Source organism: Hypomesus nipponensis, chromosome 8 (assembly GCF_054491055.1).
Source record: "Hypomesus nipponensis isolate SF chromosome 8, ASM5449105v1, whole genome shotgun sequence".
Taxonomy (NCBI): domain Eukaryota; kingdom Metazoa; phylum Chordata; class Actinopteri; order Osmeriformes; family Osmeridae; genus Hypomesus; species Hypomesus nipponensis.
In genome coordinates this window covers 12729801-12749361 of record NC_140368.1, presented here as the reverse complement: position 1 = coordinate 12749361, position 19561 = coordinate 12729801, and positions in this window count along the sequence as shown.

The following is a 19561-nucleotide window of genomic DNA, read 5'->3' as shown; positions in this document are numbered from 1 at the left end:
TGCAGTTAGAGTGTGATATTTTTGAGGAGGGTTATATCGACCATGGGCCCAACTTTGTCCAGATACTTACTTTTATTTTACATCGGTAATTCAATAATGAGCCACGAAACCCAGTTGAGTAGGCGTGCCACTAAGTGCTAAATTTATGAGCATAATACAAAACTTGGTTCTAACTCAATAAAATATTGCATTGGGATTATTGTCCCACAACACCCATATCCCACTACACGCACTTTTCTCCCACCTGTGTTTTAGTGCTGAACGTTAGCATATGGATAGTCGTGCCATGTTCCCACTAACCCACGACCCACGAAAATAATATTGACACAGATGTTGAATATCACTGAATCCTCAAAATCTAAGGGGGCTATTTTCTGGCCAACTCAACCTGTGCATTCCCACAGCGGAAAGAACTGTAGTCTAGCCTCCATGACTCACTCATTTGAACATTGAAATACATCCTCTAATTTATTTGTAAAGGGTGCTCTGTCTTTACAGTTCACAGCTGCTCTTAATGTGTTCCCTTGGTGATTGACCCCCAGCAAAATGGTCATGTTTACAGTACAGTAAAAAGTCAGCTCAACATGAAATTACCTACTTGATACTTATCTGCTTCCTGCTAACCTACCCCATTGTTTGAGTAAGTTGCGGCAATATCATCTCCTGCGACCAAAAGAAAAACATGTAAGTCGTGAGAGTGCGTGCATGGTTATTGTAGGGAGAGATGAAGAGAGAGGGAGAGTGAAATACATGTACTTTGAAGTTAGAAACCAAGTAGGCCTAAAGCATGGGGCAACATATAAATAGGCTATTTAAATCAATACAAATAGTTGTGTGGCTGTCCTCAATACTCTCAGCACCGTAGCATGTGCCATAGATACTGATGTTTGTCCAATTCAGTCTGACTGACCGGTTGTCTCGTGCACCTGCACAGTATCCCTGAAGCCCAAGGGGTTTGTTAACCCTTTAATGTATGTCTCATTAGACTGTATTCACTGAACCCTTGCTGTACTGTATACTGTGCACTCCTGAACAATCCTTGGTGTCTGTTTCTCATTCTAGCTCATACGCCGCTCGGTATACTGAAACAGGCTGCGAGTATGCAGCCTTCACGCGGTGAAGTCATCACTCTTCGTTTGCCGGCTGAGTTTCTGGGTTTCTCAGCTCAGTGAGCTGTGCTGCCTGTGATCGGAGGAGGGCCTGGCTGATCTCATCTCTGATTCACTCACCTGGAGGTGCAGGATTGTTTTTAGAGGAAGAATCTATCAAACTCGGGAGCCCTAGCAAATGTGATCTATTTTATTACCGTGCTTTCGGTGGCAAGACTTCAGACGTTGCATGTCGGGACCTCACATTCTCTCACGGCGATTCTTTTGAGGGACACCACGTTTCCGAGGTAGTTATAAAGCAGACATATGCAAGTTGCCCCCCAAAAACAAGGAAGCATGAGAAACCCACATGAAACAGGATTTTCTCCTCCCTAAGATCAACAGGTCCCAGGCTTTCAGAGAGCAGTTCGGTAGTAGTAAAAGCTTTAGTCGGGCCACTTTCTTCCCTACACTGAGATTGGTATCATAGGACAGTAGAGATTACCCTTAAGTGATTCCAGAGTCGCGCAGCTTACTTCATCCTCTTGGGGGATAGAGAAATGTTAGTCTAGCTGCGTTGCTGGTTCCAGTTGTGACCATTAGTGGTTCGAAGGGCTGAGTCCCTTTAAAGGCCTCCTGTGTTATTTGTTTTCACCTTGACTAGCAAAAGTCTTTCAAAAAATCTATTTTCGTGGGCCGTACCAGACCAACTGATCGTTTTCCAACTTGTGCTGCGTTTGGTGGATTGTGTTTGGGAGTTATTTGTAAGTTGTAATAGCAATTTTTCTGTCAGGAGAAATCCAGAGTATGTAGACTGCTGTAGATTTGTGTTCAGTGTACCTTGGACTGAGATTTAATCACAAAGCTTATGCTTTTTCTTACTACACGAGAGGAATGTGCTAAACTTGGCCCAGCTATAATAACCGGCTCTGCATTTGCAGTCTCCACAAACCAAAACTGTCCATTTCCCATCTAGGGTCTTCACCGGACCTATAATTTAGACTATTTAAGGAATCTGGAGACTATTCTGTTTCCATTTTATCCTCATTGCCTCTATGGAGCCACAAGACATCCTTAACCCAAACAATTGTACCACAATGTCATTCGGAAACAAAACGACTATATTTTGATGGTACTTTCCAAAGCTGATTCTGTCCATTGCATATGACACGTGTACGAGTATCAGCAAATATCTGCTAATGGTCAAGCTATAAACACAGGCATGTAATAGGGTTTGTCTGCATTTGACTGTGCAAAGCATTAACAAATGACCACACATTCCAAATGTATGTAAATGTCTGCTCAAGTTGGTCCAATTCAAAGAGTAAAAAAGATTGCTCTGCAAAAACGGTATGATGTCACTCATCTCTTGCACACAGAATGATGTTGAATAACAGGACTGATCCATTTAATGGAGAAATGAATGTGTAGTGAAGGATATTGAATGATGTCATTGCACCACATAGCCCACAACCCTCTCTCTCGCACACGGGCTATCTAATCAACTCAGTCTCTTCCTGCGGAAAGCTTGCATGTTTTCCCCAGCTTTTCAACTGTATCTACTGAAGTTGAAAAGGTTATGGGCAATGTTACACAATCAGGTACACACACAGAGTCAAACACACAGTGAGCTGAAGTGAAGCGCCCCATTAGTGGACTCGACGTGTTGCCTACCATCCAAACAGTTTTCCGACCCCCTCACTCACACATAATAAAAACCACAATCACAGTAGACTTACAGCAACAAAGCTAATCTTTCAATGGCTGATTTGACGGAGCAAAGCTCCTCGTGTAACACGGCCCAGATGTGGAGAGGGTCCAACAGTATGTGGTCTCTGGGCTCGCCGGCCTGGCGGTGCAAAGTCACCCAGAGGCATCTGCCTCTGAGGGAGATCAGAGGGTGGCTGGGGGGGGGGGGGTGGCTGGGGGGGAGGGGGGGGGCTCTGTGTGTGTGTATTGTTAGTGCGCTGTGGGGTTTTAAGTTTGGGCCCCAGCTGGGAAACCTGGTTATTGTTGTAAGGTAAGGGAATTGCGCTGAAGGGTTTAGGTGTGTGTGTGTGTGGGGGGGGGGGGCTCTTGACACGTAGCGGATCATGTAAAGCCTCGCTCACCTCTGAACTGATGCTGCAAACAGCTGCCTTGTGTTGACGTTGAGATTCACTTTGATCTACTGCGATGGGAAAGCAGCTACTGGCTTTCCCATGGCAAGACAGAGCTACTCTGGAGGAGTCTGTGGTCAGGGCCACGGTGTGCAAACAGGAACACCTACGGTGCAGCATACATCCTATTTGTCTCCTCAAGTTTTCATCTGAAGTCGGTAAAAACCAAGTAGCTCCCTTGATAAAATGTAGCCCACGTAAGTATCTACAAAGGATATGTGGTATTGTCGTAATTCACTGAAGACTGAATGAAAGATAGATATCTTTAGATAGTATTTTTAGAAGATAAGATACAGCAAGACTAGCACAGGTACTCTGGCCCGAGGCCCTGACTACAGTATGTGACGGGAGTCAGATGGCTGAGCGGTGAGGGAGTCAGGCTAGTAATCAGAAGGTCGCTAGATCAATTCCCCGCCATACCAAATGATGTTGTGTCCTTGGGCAAGGCACTTTACCCTACTTGCCTCAGGGGGAACGTCCCTGTACTTACTGTAAGTCGCTCTGGATAAGAGCGTCTGCTAAATGACTACATGTAAATGTGACATCTGTGTGTGGAAATTTGGGCAGCGCCGTTGCTCGGACAAGCATGTGACCTCTGGGATTCTCCTGCCAGAGATGACATCATTCGAGCGTGGCGCTCGTTCCTATTGGACGCGGAGCACCTAAGGAAACACGGGAGAACTTCGACTGACGCGACACACATGGCCCTGACGTCTCGACTAAAATATATGACGCCGAGCCCCGCCAGCGATTTAATCGACGTGCCATTTGAGTGACATTACAACATTGAGCAATGCAAGTGTGGCTTGGCCATCCTCACAGTGCGTTCCTTCAGGACTGGGCCAGGCAGCTCAGTGAATCACTCCGTCTGTATGTTTTACCATCCCAGTGTGGTGTTTGCTCTGCTGCCTGCTCCAAGTATCACTTTGCTGCTACAGGGCCGAATACACAGAGCCCTTTTAATCGACGCAGTCCAAGAAATCCAGGCTGTTCCCCCCGGGACGGAGCTGGCCATCCCAGACACGTGCACGCGCGCGCGCACGTGCGCAGACACACGGAACCATGCACACACACACACACCCACACACAGCATTGTCAAATAGCTACGCTCGACGGACATGAGAGGAACCATTGCATAGCTGCGATATCTATACCTGTTGGATATACACAGCTTCGGAGCCACTAACAGTTTAGACTAACATGCGGAATTTGAGAAGGCCTGAAGTGGTAGGAGGGGGGATCGATGGCCAATAAAAAGACCATTAAGAGGAGAGAAGAAGAAGGAGAGTGTTTGGTGGGGCTGACGTGGCGAGCGCTCTGAGTGATGTCACCCCCCCTGCCCTGCACGGTACCAGGCACAGCCCGACCACCGCCACCCCCCCCCCCCCTTCCCCTCCAACCCCCCTCGGCCTCCCATCCCTCCACCCAGAGAAGAGGGTGATGACAGGAAAGCGAGACCCCCCTCCCTTCCCCTCCTCCCCTCCCCCCCCCCGCCCCCAGCACCCCAGTAGAGCGCGGGGCTCGAACATGTGACGAGATAAACCCCATCTGGAGCACCAACAGGGCCTCACTTCAGCAGTCAACGACACAGAGACGCCGAGGAGAAATGAGTCCATTGTGCGTGTCACGACCCTCAGTCACTCACTGACACTGACTAATACCGGAGTCGAGTGACTTTTTACAGCACTCATCACAGCCACAATACCGAGAGTGAAACATAAGTTACACGAAAGGTGTTGACTGTTCGTTTGTTGATGTTCAGGCCAGTGGCCCTTCCTGTATGGATCATTCTTCATACATTCAGTCATTCCTGTGGCCCTAATCTGTTTTTAAATGGATGGCTGGTTGGGTGTTTGCCGCACATTTGAGTCAATGTTGATGGCTGGAATTCTAGGAATTGTTGAACAGGTATTTGCTGCAAAATAAATAACACATACCTAAAGCTTGCATCATGGGAATCCCCCCCCCCCACACACACACACACACACCCCACACAAACATTATCGGCAGAGTTCAGTCTGTGGGGGCCCACAGTGTGAGAGATGGATGACAGACAGCACCCCATGATACAGTGCGCGCGCACACACACACACACACACACACACACACGCGGTTGGGCTTCCTCTCTCGGTTTCCTTCCCGTCTCTTGACATCTCTCCCAGGGATGAGGAGGGAGCTTTCAGTGGGTCCACTCCCGGTCCTCAGGCCTCACAGCGGCCACTGTTTGCTTTTCGCCGAATCCTCCGGCTGACTAATTATAGTGTCGGGCTATCTGCGGCCCTCTCCACGCCCCTGGTGTTCCCGGTCCACCCCTCGTGTCTGGACAGTGAGTTCTGCCCCCACCAGATGTGGGGCAGCTAGTCCACTGCAGGCACGCCGCGTACCTCGGCTGTCTCTGTAATACTTGAGGAATGTTATCCTGCGCAGGGGGGGGGGGGGGGGGTAGGGTGTAATGGCTGAGCGAGAAAAGGACTTCCTACCGTGTGGGTGGCCACACCCATCTGTCTCTATGGCGATACCCTTAGAAGTTCTGTTGTTTGCGTTTCCGCTGGGTAAGTGAGTGGTACAATTGTCGGAACACTTTGAGAATTCTGTCTCAAATGTGACTGTGCGAAACCTTGTTTTGTGCGTCACACATTTGTTGATTCATTTCCACCTTTATCCAATGGAACCTTCCGAGGGGTTTCGAACCTGCAACCTCCGGCGTGGTAGATTAATGCTGAGCTAAGTCGATAGCGTTTCTGAACTGTACCCTTGGAACTTGACGACAGGGGTTCACCACGGATGAGGCCTCAACGGGTCTCCCTTAGACGGGACCTACCACAGACATCAGACAGAGGGAGAGGTCTGGATGAGGACGGGGAGAGGGGGATGAGGACGGGGAGAGGGAGAGGTGCTGGGAGAGTGTATCCAAACAAAACCGCCTGGCTCTTCAGGCTCAATTGAACATTAAATCACTTTGGGGGAGGAAAAAATGACACAATGTTATTTTTTGTTGAGTTGAAATGCATGTGTTTGAGCAAGGTACACACAGAGGGTATGGAAGTCGAGCCAGACAGTTTTAAAGACGGTTTGTTGTTTTTCAAATAGTGCTTATCCTGAAGGAATCTGACCACTCCAAACATGGATGTTGTTTTGCTCTGTGAAGTTCTGCTCTGGTCAAATACAATTTGAAAATACTGACAGTTACCTGAAGTGATTTGATCTATTCCTGTCAGTTTGAATGAAGTCAATGGAGTGCTCAAGGTAAACCTAATGAACTTCAGCACCATGTTAAGGGGGGGGGGGAGGGGGCTGTAAAATACAGTGGCTTTGTGTGTGTGGGGTGACTGTGTAGGACAGTGTGTGTGTGTGTGCATGCGTGCGTGCGTGTGTGTGTAGAGGGGGGTTGTACAGTGAGGCGTGTGGAAGGAGGACAGTTGAGTGAACAACAACTGGAGCGGCTGCAGGAAGTTGTGATCTAAATGTGGATGTTCTGTTGTCCCCGTCCCACCCTGGCTATTGTGAAAGACCCTCCCCGCTTCCAAACACATGCGTAGGCTGGAATCATCCGAGTCGACACGCTCCCATTGTTGGAAACAAGACTGGAGGTGAACAGCGGACAGAAGGATGAGACTCGTCGGATTACTCTCAGATGGGATGGAGTTCACGTCAGGTCAGGTTAGGAGCCCACTCTTGTTCCAGCTGCAGATCTAAGCAGAACGGCTTTCAGCCAGCTGGCCGCCTGACCTGTTGGCTGGCTGGCTGGCTGGATGGATGACTGGCTGACTGGCTGGTCGGCCAGCTGGTTGGCTGGCTTTTAATTGTTTTGCTGGCTGGCTCCTGGCTGTGGTTTGGAATGGAGCTAACCTGTGATCAGAAGCCAGTCGGCCCTGCCACCTCCCTGTTCCTCTGTAAACACTGCTAATCTGCTGTCCAGCTGCCCCTCAGGAACACGAGATGTTGTGTGTGTGTGTGCGTGTGTGTGTTTGTGCAAAAGGGAGGGGGAAGCCTGTCTTGTTCAGCCTGGCCACTCAAACCAGAGTTTTCCTCTGATCATCCTCCTCCTCATTATTGTCACCGTCATCAACCTTGACGATCACCAACACCACAGCAGGTCAAAAAGTGTGCCGTTGATAAAACCAGACATAAAATGCGGTATCAGAAACCACCCAGACGTAATCCCAGACCCTTCCTGTATCAGCCACTACAAAGCTTTTATAGGATATTTGAACCTGGGTGGACTGGATCTGCAGTGAGAGTGAAATGGACTACTTGCTTTTTACTTACAGTACAGTTGGTCCAGGGGGATTTACTAACCGCCACAAGCCTATGATCCTACACACACACACACACACACACACACACACACACACACACACACACACACACACTCACTCACTCACTCACTCACTCACTCACTCACTCACTCACTCAGAGCAGGATGGTTCTCCACTTAGATGCCAGGCTATTACAACAGAGCCGAACCACTTCTGTCTACCATGGATAGAGAGAGAGAGAGAGAGAGAGAGAAGGGAAGGAGAGAACGGAGGGCACAGGGGGATCGAAAGACGTGGGGATTGATGACACAGAAGGAGAGAAAAAGAGAGGGAGAAAGAGAGAGGAGAGACAGAGAAGCAAGGGCGAGAGAGAGGGATGGATTGAGAGAGAGAGAGAGAAAGAGAGAGAGAGAAAGGGAGAATGTTCTGACTCGACGATGCCATAAAAACCTGAGGCAGTAGAGACCACCAACGTAGAGGCCTTTGTAGGGCTCTTGTTTAGTGGTTGGTTTCCACCACAAGTTTAGTGGATATTACAGGGTTGCATGTCCGGTGGCACACTGCGCTGATGTCTGCAGAAGCAGAGAGGTCAAAGAAAACATTGAGAACCTTCTAGAAATGAGACAGGGTTTGATGAGGTTACTTTTACTATAAGAAACAGCCGTATCGTTTCCCCGATACATTATTATTGGGAGAGGAAGTCTTGTCAGTTGTATGGGTGACTAGCAAGCACTTTGTGACAGGTCAATCAATGTGGTAAAAGGATGAGCCACACAACAAGGATGCCATTGAGGACTTGTAATTAAATTAGGTCGACAAAGCAACATCTGTCTCTGGTGCAGACGCTGTTTCTGTCTCTCTCTGTCTCTCTCTGTCTCTCTCTCTCTCTCTCTCTGACTGTCCTTCACCATGTCTCTCTCTCTCTCTCTCTCTCTCTCTCTCTCTCTCTCTCTCTCTCTCTCTCTCTCTCTCTCTCTCTCTCTCTCTCTCTCTCTCTCTCTCTCTCTCTCTCTCTCTCTCTCTCTCTCTCTCTCTCTCTCTCTCTCTCTCTCTCTCTCTCTCTCTCTCTCTCTCTCTCTCTCTCTCTCTCTCTCTCTCTCTCTCTCTCTCTCTCTCTCTCTCTCTCTCTCTCTCTCTCTCTCTCTCTCTCTCTCTCTCTTACTCTGTACCACACTTTCTCTCTCTCCGCCCCCCCCACCCCACCCCCCCCCACTTCCTCCTCCTCCCTCCACTCCCCAACCTTTCTATTGCTGAGTCGTTTCAAGGACTGTTGTCAATACCGGTTATTAATTACAGGAAAAGTGTCACGTTTAACTGCAATTCCAGCCCCCCACCCCCCAGCACCCCCACCCCCCCCACCCCCCAGCCCCCCCCACCCCCCAGCCCCTAGCTCCCCCAGCCCCCAGTCCGACAGAAGGCATCTCTGGAGAAGCAGAGAGGGAGGCACACCCTTCTCCTCTGTGTGTGGGAAACCAGCCAGCCACGGTCTCAAGCTGCATTCCCTAAAAGAGATATCACCCTGGGAAAAAGAGATACTGTTGCCTTGTGATACTGTACCACTCCAAACACAACTCCGATAACAACAAACTATAAATACAGGACTTAAAGACAACCTCATATCGATAAGCTTTCTCAGCCTCATGGAACAGCGCAAGCTCCTCTCAGAGCATTCCATAACGGGTCTGTGTCTATTCTTGCAGTTGGATCTCACAATTGTTTAAAAATAACACATTTCCTATCTGGATTTTCAGTGTATTAAATGTCTTTGTGGTTCTGGTGTACTGTCTGAGTATGTTGGTTTGATAATTTGCAGTCTGCAATAAAGAGGGAGTGATGAGTGGTCTTGGGAATCGACTGCCCGCACCACAGGGCTCACGCCAAACTGACTGATGGCATCGAGAGTTCACTCTAAGTGCTAAGTCCAAGTTGAGAGCAGGGCCCTAGTCAGCAGCTGAACCTGCAACACTGTGTTGACAAGGGCAGGTCCCTAACCACCACCCTTACTCCCCCAATCCCTCGCACTCTGGCCTCGTGCCTCAAGGACAACCTCGCGCACACAACAAACAGTGTATCATGCTGCCTTGTTTGTGTTGGAAATAAAATATGTAGCGATGGCGGCCTCTGATAAGTTGAAAATGATGGAAGTTTGCTGTCCCAAAGGGAGAAATTAGACGAATACACTGTTCTGGGACAAACGATACACAGTTGTGTCTGACACAGTAATGTGTTCAGCTGAACTCTGGAAACTCTATTTCAGGCCAGGAAACAGGGAAAACAAGCCATGATTCGTTTAACTCCCTGTCACACTAACTGGCAGACTCAATTGTCAAAAGACAATTTTCAAACACAATCAATACTTAAACATGATTTTATGACTTCATAGATGAAGTCCAACCGATGGAGCAGTGGCATAAGTATAAACTTCAGGTGAATCAAAACTCTTCTAGAATCTTTAAGTGAGAGCCAGTCTCCTACCTGAATCTCAGAAGGGGTTGCTGGTAGCGCCGGCGGCAGGTCAAACATTAGAGGAGGGGGGGTCAAAGGTCAATCCCCGGGGCGGAATGAAGTGGGTGTTTCACTCCTATGGGTCAGCACCCAGAGACCCCCAGGTCTCCTGGGGGGTGGGGGGGTTGGGGAATGGGGGGGTGGCGGTTAGTGGTTTGCATGCTTGAGCAATGACACACGTTACCCTAATCTGGGCTTTGGGAAAGAAAACAAAACCGAACAAACAAACAGGTACCTTGATGAGAGAAAAAGGGCCCTTGCAGTGCGCCTTCCCCTGTTCCTGACGTGGAAACGTAATGCGACTCAAAGAGAAGTCTCGTAAAAACGGGTGAGAATAAAGCAGACTGAGAGGGCAAGGCATTGGCAGTCGACTGCACCTCAAACCCTCAACTACCATCTTGTGATTATATGTGTCCGCTAAATGTAGAGCCCAACATGAAAGTGTATGATTAAAAGAAATGATTGCGCAGGTATGTAACGCATACACACACTTAGACACACACACACACACACACACACACGTAGACTCCCTACCCAAGTCTGACGCTACAGATTGCTCACATATGTTATCCTGGCAGTCAGCCACCTGCCTCTCTCTCTCCCCTACACAAGAGAGCTGTGTGTGTAAGTGTGTGTGTGTGTGTGTGTGGCGGGTGGAGACAACCAGCCCAGATCCTGGATCAGCCGTACCTGGCTGAACCAGAGAACAGACAGTCTAACTTTAGATTCAACAGCAACAAGTGTACACACATGCCTCCACAGCCATATTGTCTGCTGATGGTGCATCAAACGCCAGTCGAAATCAACCTGGCTGGTTCAACTACAAGGGAGCTGACTGCCACGTTTCATCCACATCGGCACAAGCGTCTTCACTCGGCACGCAGGGATACCTCATGTGTCTCCCGCTTGTTTGATAATGAGGGAGTTTGAAAAGAGGAGAGGGGAAGAGAGGAGAGGTGGAGGAGGGGAGAGCAGAGCAGAGGACGGAGAGCAGAGGAGAGGAGCGGAGGTGTAAGCACCCTCACCTTGCGCTTTGTGGGTTCACAGAGAGGACACAGACTAGAAAGCAGATGCTCTTCCCCCCAATCAACCCACTGCACTACTGTTCACCCCGACACTGTGAAAGTGATGTCCCTGAGGAGAAACACAATAAAGAACTCCCCTCTCTCCTCCCTTTCTCTAGCGTTCTTCTTCTCTCCGTGATAAAAACAGATTTGTGGGCCAAAGACAGAGGCCTGTGTGGTTCTGGGTGCTCTGCATATCAGCAGCAGCCAGAGAGGAGAGAGTGAGGACAGAGAGAGACAGAGAGAGAGAGAGAGAGCGAGCAAGAGAGAGAGAGAGAGAGAGAGAGAGAGAGAGAGAGAGAGAGAGAGGGAGAGAACGGAGGGCACAGGGGGATCGAGAGACGAGGGGATTGATGAGACAGAAGGAGAGAAAAAGAGTGGGGAGAGAGGAGAGAGGGATAGATGAGAGAGAGAGAGAGAGAGAGAGAGAGAGAGAGAGAGAGAGAGAGAGAGAGAGAGAGAGAGAGAGAGAGAGAGAGAGAGAAGGAACGAGAGGTGAAACACACTACTTTCTTCCTTCCTTCCATCGCTCTGGCGGCACACCCATGTTTTGATTTGCAGGACAAGGCGGAGTGCAGGAATTGGCCAGACGGCAGGGGTGGGATTCATGTAACTTAAACTGGTGCGAGGGCAGACGTTGTTCTCCCATTAACTTCCTGCTAGTAGCTTATTGCAACACAGCTAGATTCATACCAGACACAGTGACCTCTACCAAGAATGCTGAACATCTACACACCTTCTTGTCTTTATGGACACTCTATTCACAAGCTATACCAAAGCCATTACTTTAACGATGGACTATTTGAACAGAGATTTGAGCCTCCTCAGTGTGTAATCTAAATGCTTACTGTCTGTGTTACTGTAATGTAATTGAATAGCTGTGGAGTTGGCTCGGTTCCATTGGCAGAGAACAAGGGCAAGCATTGAACACATCCATAATAAAGCTTGCACATCGCACACAAAAACACAGAATGCAGGTCTTCAACAAAGAGAGGAGAGAGAGAGGAGAGAGAGACAGAGAGAGAGAGAGAGAGGTTGGGGGGTAGAAAAAACCCACTTCCATGTCTCTGAAGTCATTTTGAAATAGAAATGGAAATCTCTTCTAAAGATCAGGGTGGTTATTATGCAGGGGAACAGGAAATTCTCTCTCTCCATTACAGCAAGGAGAAAAGGAGGCTTTAACGTGTGCCCCCAGTATCCAAAATATCAAAGCCCTGCCGTAATTACTATTTCAAGTCGAAGGGACTCAACCATTTCCCCACTCCTCTGTTCAACTTCTCACTGGAAACTTCAAAGGGTTGCAGCTTTTCTTTTTATAACTCTGATTTTCTTTCCCAGTTTAAACAAAGGGAGCAGAAACAAAACCAAAGGACAGGAGTAGAAGACCAGGCGGTGTAGCCGAACGCCGCCTCACTGATCCAACATACTGTGTCTGTCCCAAACATGACAAAGTGGTCAGCTGACCTCTGGGGAGCATGACTGTAGTGAGATGGATGAGGAGTGGAGAGGAGGGGCGAGGAGGGGAGAGCGTACAGGAGAGCTTAGAGGAGAGAGGAGTGGAGAAAGGAAAAAGGGGGTTCATTACTTCCAATATTCATCTGAGATTCTGTTCATCCCATAAGAGGCAGCTGTGTGTGTGTGTGTGGAAGGCGGGGGGGGGGGGGGGGTCCAATCCAGAGCCCACAACTCTTTACCAGTGACAGGGAAGCAGAGGATGACTATCAACCTGATAACATAAACAGACTCGATCCCAGATTACAGCAACTCCACTTTCTCCGCTGTCTGTACCCTGGCATCCTCTTTCACCAGCCTGTCTAGACTAGTCTGCAGCGGTCTGTATACCGATCAGTATGCTCAGGGCAGGGGTGAGGTGGGTCAAAGGTAGGCGAGGGAGAAACGTTTACTCGTAATCACTCTTCCAATTAATATCTCTCCATCCTGTCACTCTCACTCAAACTCCTCCACGACAACAAACAGACTGAGTAAACGATAGCCCAAACTGATGGATCGGAGTGCTATGTTTTGATTCACACCCAGCAGCGCTAGGCCCAATCCGAGGACCCCACCCCGACTGCCCCACGTTGCCTAATTGCATGTGGGTTAACATCGAGGCGAGGGTGGAAAATTCCAGAGCAGTAAGATAGCTTCACTCCTGGTCTCCCTCTCTCCAAATTAAAGGCATGTGTGGAATTTCATGCCAGAGCCCTGACAGGGAGCAGGGAAGAGAGGAGGAGCGGGGAGGAGGGAAGGAAAGAGGGGTGAGGAAAGAGAGGAGGGAAGAGGAGAGACCTCGGGAGCGGCACATGTGCTCCTCCTTCAGCGACCCCCACTCTCCCCCTTCCTCCCCCTCCCCCCGCCCCCCATGCGGCCCAGCAGAATAAAGGCATTATGGAGGCTGAAGTCCGGCTGCACATGCCCCAAATGCCTCCTTAATCAAAGGAAAATAAACCTGGCCGCGGTCGGCCCATCGGTGTCTGGGCGAGTCAACCTGCCCCAGCGGCCCGGAATTGGAACCTGCTGTTGGGGGGGTTGGGGGGGGGGAGGGGTGTGGGCAGGGCTCCTGGGCCCCCGGTCCCCTCCCCGACGCACAGGAAGAGACCCTCCACCGTGGAGAAACCGCTCTATCATCCGGGAGGACAGCCACCTATTTACGGAGATCTTCCCCCCGAAAACAAACCCCTCGAGCGACCTTCCGCTGCACTCTGTTGGCTGTCGTCGGAAGTCGACGCCAACATGGCTCTCACTCATGCGTGCGTGGCCTCCACTCTGCGTCTCCAGCCGTACCCCTGACAAAACGCAGAGCAACACAAGCACTCTACCCCCCAACAAGGCAGCATCGAAGGGCTCACGACACACCCCAGAGCAACTCTCGTTTCCCAGCATCGGGGTCGGCAGTTTGCTCAGCGCAAGGCTCGGGCCATGGAAAACAACATCAACATCGTTCTGCTCTTAAGTCTTCAGCATGTCCTCCTCTTCCTCCCCAGACAGCCAGCCTGCATTCTACCAGACAGAGCTATCGTGTTACCTTAATGAATCCCATTAGCCAAGCTAGGCTAGGCCCGGGCTCTGCTGGGCTTCCAACACACTGGACTGCACTGTGTGTGTGTGTGTGTGTGTGTGAGAGAGACAGACAGACAGAGAGAAAGCTCGAGAGACAGAGAGATCAAGAAAAGAAAGGAGCCAACTGGACTGCATTACTTGGAAACGGGACCTTTAATGAACTCTCAACCCTGAGCGGAAACACACAGACCACACCGCGTCCTCGTCCACACAATAACTCGCTCTCTTCCACTTCCAGAGCCCCCTCCGGAGGGGAGGGTCGGCGAGGGGGATAGGGGAGGGAGGCAGGAGGCTGTGGCAGGGAGGGGGTGTGGTACTATGGAATGGTTACTCCCAGCTGGGAGGGCTGGAAGGTTGGGGGGGGGTTAACTCAAACAGCGTCGGCCCCCGTGCGGGTCGTAATGAAGGGCAGCCGGCCGGGTAACAGGGGCTGCACGCTATGGGACCTGGGGGGGGTGGGGGTGGCGCTGACCCCTCGACCTCGCTGACAGTGACCGGGTGACTCTGCTCGGGGGAAGGATGGTTGTTCTCCACGCCCTCACCCATCTGATCCCCCAGGAAGCAGTCCTTAGAGAGGAAACTGTCCAAGTTAGTCGCCGTCAGTGAAGCCAGTGAAGTCCCGCAACAATCTGATGCGGCCCGAGAAAACGAGAGCTGTTTCCATAACAGGGAAAAGTCAAGCCGAATCAACTAAAGAAGTCTCACTCTTTCACAACGGCAAGAGCCAAAAGACTTAGTTTGGAGGAAATTCCTTGGGAACCCGACTATCCCATTGTTTTTGACAACAAGCAGAGGAGTTCAGTTTGGAGTATGTGACCCTGGACCTGGATGCAAGCCTGTCCGCTCACCCAGACATCCCAGGCCAGTCTGGGCAGCCTGGCTCCCTGGGCAGCAAGCAACATTCTCTAATGAGCTGCACACTGGGATCCAGTCGATGGTACACACACACACACACACGCATCCATGCACCCACGCGCACAAACACACCTATACATGTGCCCCCACCCACCCACACGCATGCACACCTCTTAACAAGGCAGCGTGTTCAACTCTGGGGAGCGGGTACAGTAGCTGCTTCATTAACCAGACTGTGAACCTTCGCAGGAAGCCGATAGGCCCGTTTATTAGGCTCGGTTATTACGCAAGCCGAACCGGGTAGCCTCTAATTGGACCCGGCGAGGAAGGTGGGCGGGACGGGGGCGGAGGCCTCTCATCTTCTGGCCGTTTCCCTTTTTCTCCCTGATCTGCGGGAAAGAGGTGGAGAAGAAAGAGAAGGGGGAGAGAGAGAGAGAAGGAGAGAGAACGGAGGGAGGAGTGAAGGGGATGAAAGTAACCAGGCAGCACATTGACTATTCCTCCAGAGGAGGTTTGATGCTTCTTTTCGCTCTCTTCTCGATAGCTCAACCCCCCCGCTTCAACCTACTATGTGGAAGACAGCTGACAGGAAGTGTTTGTCGTCGCCCCCTCCCATCCTGACGATGACAAAGTCAAACGCTTTCTCTGTGAGAAAAAAAACAACCCAGTTGGTAAACTCCCCTGGGTAAACAATACAACCAAAGGATTGAAGTATGGTAGGCATCCCTTCTCTCTTCCCTACCAAGCTGATCCAAGGTTCACTTTACCGGGCCTGACAGATGGCCTAGAATCAGCCTGCGTGTGTGTGTGTGCGCGTACAGTGAAGCTGCGTCTCTACCAGCGTCGACAGACACGGTACCCGGCTGGGTGTCCCTGTCGTCCCAGCCCCAGTCAGAGACAAGAGCTGGGACGCAGACGGTCCTACTGTGACCTCCCCACCCTGGTCCACTCCATCTGCCCACCATCGGACTGCGGTTCGTCTGTCCTCGCGTCCGCCTCTCTGCCTACAAGAGAGGAAACGAACGTCGATCCGCAAGCGAGGACGCCGACAGCTCCGTGTGTTTTGAGTGAACTGTCCCTTTAAGGGCATCTGAACAGCACGCGCCGGATCATGGTCAGGGGATACAATTACTCCAACTCAAATTAGAGCCTCCCAAAGACTTATTCATGCTTTGGATACGATTGGCGTTCGTTATCAGTGCCATTAGCATGTCAGGCTTTTCTTGGACTTTTTGTCTTGGAACAATCCCTTGCCTGCACTGTACAGATAGCGTGCCGTCTTGCGCACATAAACCCACGCTTGCACTCTCTCTCTCTCTCTCTCATATTCAGCCAATGGAGTTACGGGAAAAACACGGGGTGAGCTTTCGAAACACTATTTCAGGAATTCGGCAGCCACCTACGAGTGACATCTGAAATGAATCGTCCTCGGGAGAAGAAGGGGGGAGAATATGCATCCCCGAGAACTTACCCTAAAGAGCCGGTGATCCTACTGTATGAGCAATCATGCCTCAACACTAACAATCCTTTTTACAATAGGAACGAAATCCTGTGGCTTGAAAATATTGTTAAAAAAAATAAAGAAATAAATCAAAAAGTGGAGCTACTCTAATTGCAGTAACAGAAACTCAGAACTGTGCCTTTATGACTTCCAGGAAAGGATGTCATAACTGACGAGTGGGCCAGCGACTACCGTAGGCTAGGTGCTTCTGGGGGCCGCGCACAGATGTTAGCGTTTGAGACAGCCACACTGTAAACGTAGACCCGGAGTGTCGCTTGCTGTGCACACAGAGGACTGTATGTGTGTGTGGGTGAGAGAGAGTGTGTGTGTGTGTGTGTGTGTGTGTCTGGAGGTCTGACCAGTGTGAGGAGGGAGCCAGGAGCAGGGCTGACGCACAGCCTCTCACACAGCTGATAAGGTTAGTTCTGGCAGCCGTCTTGACAATAGATTAAGCCCCCTGTAGGAGAGAGAGAGAGAGAGAGAGAGAGAGAGAGAGAGAGAGAGAGAGAGAGCGAGAGACGAGTGGTTCTGCCCAAGGGGAGGTGACCCATCATCCGCTTGGCAGAGGCCCAGCTCCGCATCCACAGACCCTGCCTCCTACACACCCCTCTACAGCCAAAGCAATGGACCAATCCAGCCCTTGGTTGGATCGCGCAGCTCCTAGGGCAGGGGGGGCCAAGCCAGCGCCTGAGAGCCGGACCCACAGTGGACGCGGGCTTTACTGCGAGGCTTAGTGTCCGTCTTCCAAATGCCAGGGCTTTGGTGTGCCACACCGACCCACCAGGGGAACCAAAGTCCTTGACCTCAATGGGGCATTTCCACGTCCTCGTATCCCAGCTCCTCCTCCACTCCGCTGGCTGCGACGGACAGACGGGACGCCCAGTCGAAACGCTGCACACGAACGCTCCTCCGTTCGTCCTCCTGCACCCCGGCCCCTGTATGGAGCGCTGGGCCAGGATTGGTTGAGGAGACATAACTCAGTCCTTTGACGGGGATTCCCCTCGTTACTCACTCCTGTCCTGTTCCGAAAGAGATGCTGGTTACAATGGGAGCCGTGTGTGTGTTGTGTAGCCGCAGTCCCCCCCCCCCCCCCCCGTTTTATCAATAACAACCATACAGATATGGTATCAATAGGGGCCTGCCCTGGCCTCTCTTGTCTTGAATAGAGGTCACTCCAGCTCGTCCAGCACACTGTATCTCCCTTCTCCCAGAAATAAAAGGAGGGAATGTGGAAAGAACCATGGGAGCAACCATCCCATTGAATTACCAACACACTGCTGGCTAACCCAATTAGGCAGTGTTTCCCCACTTTTCAGGCCGTCTTAAAACAATGCCACTCCTGCATGGTACAGTGGGGGTCGGTCCTGGGCATTCCCTTACAGTGAAAACAGGGTTTGTGTTATTGGGCTGGCCGCCAGTGTTTTCCAAGGGCTTTCTCTGACCCCCCACATCCCCCCCCCCCCGTCCCCCGTCCCCCCAAAAAAGGCTTTCCGTAGTTTGGCTGGGCTTGCTTGTTTTAGCCAGATTCCGGTAGCTTCCAATATCCCCTCTCCATCTTTCTCACCTCCTCGCACGGTTCCCTGAGTATGTTCGCCGCGACAGCTACGCAGAAGGAACTGACGGGTAGCAGAAGCACACTCTGATAACCCCCAGGGACCTCTGAGCGAGCGACAGGAGCATTCCACAGCCTCCCCACCCCCACCCCTCCCCCCCCCCCCCATTAGAAACGGGAGCACACAGACACAGGGGACAACTTTGCACGCGCTGATGATTCGGGGGGGAGGAAGGTTGACTGGTCTGGGCGGGCGCTCGAATGGACTAGGGGGGCCTGCTTGGGCGGACGGTTGTCTTCCCCACTCTTGGGAGCTGGTGTAATGACCCAGCACAATGGTAGGACGATTCGTGGAACTGCGAGGGGAAGCAGTTGGAGATGACTCTCCCTCGGGTCGGCAAACTGCAGGTGTTTGTCTGGAGGAGGAGCTACAGAGGGACCTGCAGACATCTTCCAGCCTGATAAAACTGTATGTGAAAATGGTCCGGTCGATAAGGCCCCCTTCAATACATCAAGCTCCGGAATGTGCTTTCCTGAAGTATAAAAACCAAGAGGTGATTTTTCGAAATCCCCCAGGTTTGAAAATGCAAAATTACATCTGCAAGCAAAAAGAAAATCCCCCTAAAGAGGTTGTTAAAAGCCTACAAAACATAGGTTTAAACGTGGAATTTCAAATCACAACATCCAAGCCACGACCATTTTTATTTCTTTTTCTCGTTTGCTTTTTCCTCCTCACAAATCCCTCCCGTGTTTTTCAAACCCTCGAGCCACCTTTCCAGAGAATTCTTTCGGGCTCGGAAGGACTGAAGGGAGAGAGGAGGGAGCCAAGAAAAATCCCAGATAAACTCCAACCACAGAGCTGTGTATCCCTGACCCTCAGGAGGTCCAGCAGAGAGCATCCATCTTGGAGCGATCCGGACGATAAATCAGATCCAGTCGTGAGGCCACCCGGAGACACTCAGCATGGGGTCAGCGATGGCAAATCAGCCAAACAACCAACCCCCCCGTCCCCACCCCACCCCGGGGAACCACCACTTCTGGGTGAGAACTCCCACAGGAACCCCCCGCAGGTGGCCTGGACTACACTACCCACAACACCCTACACTTACCTTCATCCACGGGTCTCATCGTCATCTTTTCACCTATCCATAAGGTGGGAGATGGGGAGAGAGAGAGTGAGTAAGGGAGGGGGGGCGGGGTGGAGGGGAAGTTCAAAGCCAGAGTGGTGTGGGTGTGTGAGGCCGACGGGCTCTCTCCCGTGCCCCCGTGGCGGAGAGGGAAGGAACCATTAAAACTTGATCTCCTCACCCCCCCTGACCTCGCTCCGCTCCGAGCGGAAAAACAGCTGTGGGCCGCACACTCCAGCTCCCGGAGAACAGCCTCCAGGGACGCTGGGCTCAGAGACACACACACACACACACACACACACTTTCCCCATCACCATCGCACACACGCCAGCTAGCACACACGCACACATACATTCGTGAACACACGAGTGCCAAAGAATTAGGCTGAACG